Genomic DNA, 6,533 nt, shown 5'->3' on the forward strand with positions numbered 1-6,533 from the left:
ACACCTACAGTGGCCGGAGGCAGTCTCTTTACTCCAGCACATTCTATAGGGCTGTAATATAATCCCCTAATGCCAAGTTCATTGCATTTCCTCAACAGCTGTAGCAGTCAGTGAAAGAGCCGTGTGTAGCTCAAGAGCAATACGGCAAGTGCTGGTCACTAAGGCCTACTGTGCGCTCCATCCCTCTTGGTCCTTGCGACAACCCAGTGACATCAGTGTGGCAGATGCTGCCAGTTGACCACCAACCTCCATTTTCCCTTTCTTCTTTTATCCTAGAAGGCCTGAGTTTTGCCAAGCACATGGTCGCACAGCTGGTGACTATATCCCCCAGCTTCCTGAACAGCTAGGCAGGGCCATGTGACGAAATTCCAGCCAAGGGAATGTGAGCGGAAATCAAGTGTGCCATTTCCAGGTTGTGCTTTCAAAAGGAACAGGCGTACGCTCCGTTTGCTCCTTTGTCCCCTTCTCACTGGTGGGCATACAGTTATGGCCGAGGGAGGGGTAACAGCCACCTTGGACTCAGAGACAAAAGCCTCATGCTGAGAATGGCTGACGTGTCTAACCAGCCATGCCATCTAGGTCCGAGACGTTCTGTGTGAGAGAAATAAACTTTTATATTGTTTAAGCCATGGCATTTTGGGTGGGTTCTTTTCATTTAGCGGCTTAGGTATACCTAATACAGAAGGTGTTAGTATCTCCATCTTGCAAGGCAGAAACGGAAGCTTAGAAAGATTGAGTGACTCGGCTTGTAAGAAGCCATAGTGGGATTCAGACCCAAATGCTCTGATGCTAGATCTGGGACTTTTAACTGTGTATCATATTGTTTTTCCCCTTGAAACCCTGCTGGTTTATGATCTGGGTTCATGGGAAAGGAAGGGGGAGAGAGACACCTGTCCTAGTCCTCCTGGTCTACATCCCCTGTTACACCCAATAGCTCCACTCAGCGTGTACGATTTAGAACTATTAGTTTCTTCACAGATACAACATCATGTGGTCTCAATCCATATTGAATGTGCTGATGTATCTATGAGGTTTTTGTCATTTTTTCGAATTGTCAGAGTTTAAGAACCCAAGTCTGGTTTCTGCATACAGATGTAAGCCCAGAGTCAAGCACAAACTCAGCACTTAACAGGCTATACCAGGGAGACTATCAAAATACCTCAAAGACAGCAGCCCTGGAAAATAACTGCAGCCAGGCATAATAATCCCAGTAGTTAACACGACGGGCTTGCACGGGCCTTGCAAGTGGGGGAAAGATGAGGAAGGAGAGGGCATGATGAGCAGGGGCCAAAGCCAGTCTGAGTCAGATACAGAGGCCAGCATGCTTGGGCAAACTTGAGAAAGGCTGAACTCCAGCCGCAAATGTTTGCTGGCTCTTCTCGTACTAGACAAGATGTCACAACACCAATGTTGATGAAGTCAGGCTTTCCAGGAAGAATGGAAGAAATCTCTTCAGATTTCTGTGGCCACAGTGAGGCTAACATAATGCTTTTTCTTGGCCCTATTTCCAACACCTGTTCATCCTTCAAGATTCATTTGGCTATTATTTCCTCAAGGAAGCCTCCCATGACCTCTCGAGTTTAGGTTAGGTAACCTTCTTTGGTACCTGCGGCAAGTCTATTTCCTTTCTCAGAACACTCTTCACCCAGTGTTTATTTGATTGTTTGCCCATACCCATCTCATTTAGTGCTACGTTCCCGAAGTCAAGCACACAGAGTACATAGGACACTGTAGACATTCACTAGATGAAATGAATCCCCTGGGGGTGGTGGTAATGGCTGAATATGACATGAGAGGTGTTGTTCTTTCTCAACAACCTAATAAGATAGGCATTGTATAGGCATCTAGAATCTAACTACGTATCTATCTTTAAGATTTTATTTCCAGTCCTCACTCGGTGTTGATGAGTGTCAACTGGCTCAAGTTTTGCAGAAAACAATGGACCATATATCACAAGGGACTTCAAATATTCATATGGTTTGAACCAAAAGTTACTTCTAGAAATAGGTCCTACGGAAGTAAATACAAATAGAGAAGAAGGATGTTCACGATACTGTTATTTATACTGGGAAAATATTCAATGTTCCCAGTAAGGGAGTTTGTAAATAAGGGATTAGTTTTTTGACTGCACATTGTGCAACCATGAGAAAACACACACACACTTTCAAAGAATATTTAGTGACTCGGGGAGAATTTCATCCCGTAAGGTTAAGTAAAAAAAACAGGGCATAGCACAAGGTTGTTGTGCCATGGTGCCAGAGAGGCTTGCAGCAAGATGGTGGACAGGGAGTTTTGGGATACATGGCAATGGAGTTTCTCATCAGATTCAGAAATAAGAAATTTAAACCACAGCTGTGGTGACCTAACCATTTGGGGGGAAGCATTCCTGACGGACAGGCTTTGCATTTCAAGAAAACGGAAGATTCAGCAAAATTACAAGAGGTTGCTTTGGAAGGAAAAGAAGGTTCAAACCTCAGAGGAATCCCTATTTGCAGTTGGATGCCCTGACAATCTGAAACATCTCTAATTAGCTGAAGAGGAAAGGCTCAGGAAGCCACTTAGAAAAGTTAAGCAGGCTCTGTCAGCAGAACAAGGTGTTCAGCCGTTGCCAGAAGAACAGGTATTACTGACCAGGCTTTGTGTGAAGCACACTGCAGAGTTGACCAGCCTCAGCCAGGACAGTGTAGCAAAAATGCAGACCTCATTACTCTTCCAAAGAAAAATAAATCATCAAATGAACAAGCACAAGAAAAAGCTGAGCAAGTACAAGCTAAGTGTGCTGCTGAGAAACAAGATTCTGAGAGGACAAAATGAGACAAAGTCCAAAAGCTCTACAAAATGTAAAAAATGCAAGTGTTCAGAAGACTGAGCAAAAAGACTAAAAAGGGCCAAACCTGAATTGACAAATGGCATATCTTAAAAATAAAACAAAACAAAATAAAAACTAAAAAAACCTGTCAGATGCTTTGTCCTCAATCAAGGCTTAAGCTATCTGCTGTCTGTTGAGTTCTTTTACATATGGGATGTACCTCTCAACAATTACCTAAATTTATCAACATACACTGGCATGCCAAGCTATACTAAATAGCACATGCCTAACTATTTCATTCTTGTAAAGGAAAATCTTCTATATATGATCTACAGAATATGATTTGTTTCTGATCTATTTGCCGCTTAGGAAAGTTGGCTTGAAGAATGGAAAGGGCCTTGGATGACAGGTTTAAGCTTGTAATACTTTTGTATCACATGAAATTCAGGTGAAATGAAATGTTTTGAAAGTTTTTAAAAAAGCAGCTTGTGGGCAAAGGCAGTGCTACTTTTATGGTCCTGCAAATTTCCACTGTGGCCTAGTGGGTGGGCCAAAGATGTCTCCACTCTGCTTCTTGCCCATTACCCACTTCACTCCCCGCCCACCCCTCAACAACTCAGCTTCTTGTGTCTCTCCACCAGTGAGGGGAGGGCCCTCCCCCAGTATTAATGAGCAACACGAGGAGAAGTGCTCTGTGCCATGGTTTTTTTGGGGCAGGGGGTAGCAGTAATACTTCGGCTCTCATCTCCCTCAGGGGCAAGGTGGTGGAGGAGTACCCAGGGTCTTCTCTGGGTGTGGGGGAAGGGCTCTAAGTGCCCACAGTGCCTCCCTGTCCCTGAGGGTGTGTCCGGCACTCAGGTGTGGACAGCACTCAGATTGTTGTAAGCTGTTGTTGTTTTGTATGAGCAAAGTTGTCCTTACTAAACAGATTTAATAGTTGAAAAAAAAGCAGCATACAAAATTACATATTCCATATGATCCATTATTAGTCCCTCTCTCTGTCTCACACACACATACACACACACAAACACACACATTACATACACGAGAGAAAATATTAGTAAAAAAGTTACCTATTTATTACCATCTGTGGATAATTGCTTATTTTACATATTATTTTATATTCCCAAGCCCCCATTAGTAGGCAGTCATTACTTTTAAAATCAGAAAAAAAGAAGTTAGGGTAGTAACACATTCCAAATTCTGATTTCTGTGTTTTGTCTTTCTCAAACACCCAGATCAATACATGGAACACATGGCCTGGGGATAGTTCCAACTGTGGCCACTACCAGATGCCGAAGGACATGTGGGCTACCTTCTCCTAAGTGACTGTTCTTATTAAAGCAGGAGTAAAGTGTGGTAAAGCAAAGTTGGCAGAGTAGAGGGTACATGCCACTGCCACATATAAAACCACTGGCACTTTTTGCAAATTCTGCTTCCCTCTCCTGTCTGCTCAGGCCTAGCCCACAGTGGGTTGGAGACATACCACTGTGGTAGAGTTCACCGTCCCTCCCTCACAGGGCATTCTGGATTGCAAAACATCTGTTTTCTTTCACACTCTGTTCCTTTCTTCTCCCCCTCTCTCTATCCCCAAGTTATTCCACAAGGCCATTGTGAAAAGAATGAAATAAAAATATGTGGAACCTTCTCCCTCAGAAGGTGGGTGGAATCCAAACAGAAATAACAATTTCGGTTTCTGTTTCTGCTCATGCTGCTCTGCGCACCTGTCATCCGACAAAACATAATGCGTCCTCTCCATTCTTTTCTTTCAAATAAGTGATGAAAGAAAATTTGTCAGTAAAGTTTCCCAGTTGCGTGGCCAGACTTTTCTCTTAGGCATTTATTTTATGGCCTACTCTGTAAGCTTGGATTTAGATTTGGTGATATCAGGATTCATAACATTATGTTTTGTGCCAGTACATTTTACCTCATCGGGTTCTGAATAATCAGAGAACGGCATTTTCTAAATCACAATTTTACTCAATACCAACGAAAATACTCATGTGTTTATGTTAATAAAATATAAAAATCTGGGACCAAATTTATTTACTGAGCCAATCACTTGGAATTACCTTTAGAATCAAATGGATTTAATGTATTTTTTTAGCTAGGGCTGATTCTTAGACGTGTTTTCACTTAAATTATAATAATTGTAAAGTTAATGAATATAATACTAGGTATTATAGTATTGCAGCCAAAATAAATTCATTGTCATTACTTGAAAGCACATACCTTATTTTAATGTACAAGATATGACACGATCTGAAAGTGTCTTGTTTCTCCATTTTTCTTTCCCTGGAAATTCCTTAGGAATCCAAACCAACACTAAAGGAAACAGAGAAAAAAAAAGATAAACAGGACAATGTTCATGTAAAGAACAAAGGTTAACACATGACGCCAGGTCTCTTTTTATTTACTTTGTTGAAATTTAGTCAATGAAGAAAATGATTAATTTGATTTTTTCAACATTTATTTATTCAACAAGCCATGAGCTTAGGAGATGGTCAGAGCTAGACTCCCGACTCTCTGCCTTAATAATATGTAATTTTGGACAAGTTACTTATTTAACCTCTCTGTGCCTCAGTGTCCTGAGTTGTGGGTAGCAAAAGACATCGCACAAATCACACAGTTAATAGCAACTTCACAGTTGTGCCAGGTGTAATGAAGGAAAAATATAAGTTGCTGAAGGTTGATTTTGGGGCTGCTTTTTCAATGAACTGCAAAAGTTAAACTTTTGTGACAGATTCTTGATATCACACTTTTGTAAAATCAAGAACTTCTGAAATTTTCCCTGTCATATGCCCACCCATTATTTGTAGCTTTACTGAAAAAGGTAAAATTTAAATTTGAGCACTCTTAATTTGAAGATTATGGTATGTTTCTATGTATTAAGGTGTTTAAAGAGAAATCCTAGCACCTGAGGGGGAAAATCATTAAGTCCATTTGATTACAATGACAAACAAGTCGGTAACTTACTAAATATTTAATTTTCCAACATGGCTCTTTAAGAACACAGAGCCAAAATTCTTAGAATTTTTCAAAATTCTTATTCTTAGAAAGGCAGGATAGCACCGTGGTTCAGGGCCCAGGCTTTGATACCAGAAGACGGAGGATCTAGGCTCTGACATTTTGCTAGTTTTTAAGCTTTTGGCAAGTTCCTCCACCTCTCTTCAGCCTCAGATTCTTCATATTTAAAGTGTGGGATAACCAAATTTTCATCACGAGACTGTTGTAAGGAGTAAATGATACAGTCTGGTAAACATCTAGCAACATCTAGCACATGCTAGATACTCTAAAAGATGAGCTTGCTGAGCCAAAAGGGAACCTAAAAGGCTGAACGTCCTTCCTATGGATTTGAGACTGTTAAGAGTATTAAGAATCTGTCAGTGTTTCATTTTTCCGTGTTTTTTAAAAAAGCAGTTTTTCTGCGTATATAGTCTGTGATCCAGGAAAACGAGCGTGACATTTGAGAGTAAGATAACTGGTTAAAACTTAACTGCGGAATCAGTGTTTGCATTTCTTCCATATTCCCATCAATCCCTCAGTTGCAAACGATACTAACACTGGGGTAAGTAAAAAATTCGTTTTGCCCCTAGGAATGCAACCCAGGATTTCTGAATTATTAAGAGCAGAGATCGCGTTTCGAGTGCAAAGCCCCACCCAGCAGCGCCTAAGCGTCCCCTCAGCTAAACCAGCAGCCTGAAGGATGCCGATAACACGAGGC

General features: G+C 41.3%; 1 pseudogene; it reads left to right on the forward strand.

Moving 5' to 3' along the window:
• Nucleotides 1-2,249: 2,249 nt before the first annotated feature.
• Nucleotides 2,250-2,948, forward strand: LOC113264925 (thyroid transcription factor 1-associated protein 26-like; annotated as a pseudogene).
• Nucleotides 2,949-6,533: the final 3,585 nt, after the last annotated feature.

This window comes from Ursus arctos, unplaced genomic scaffold (genome assembly GCF_023065955.2).
Source record: "Ursus arctos isolate Adak ecotype North America unplaced genomic scaffold, UrsArc2.0 scaffold_23, whole genome shotgun sequence".
NCBI classification, from domain to species: Eukaryota; Metazoa; Chordata; class Mammalia; order Carnivora; family Ursidae; genus Ursus; species Ursus arctos.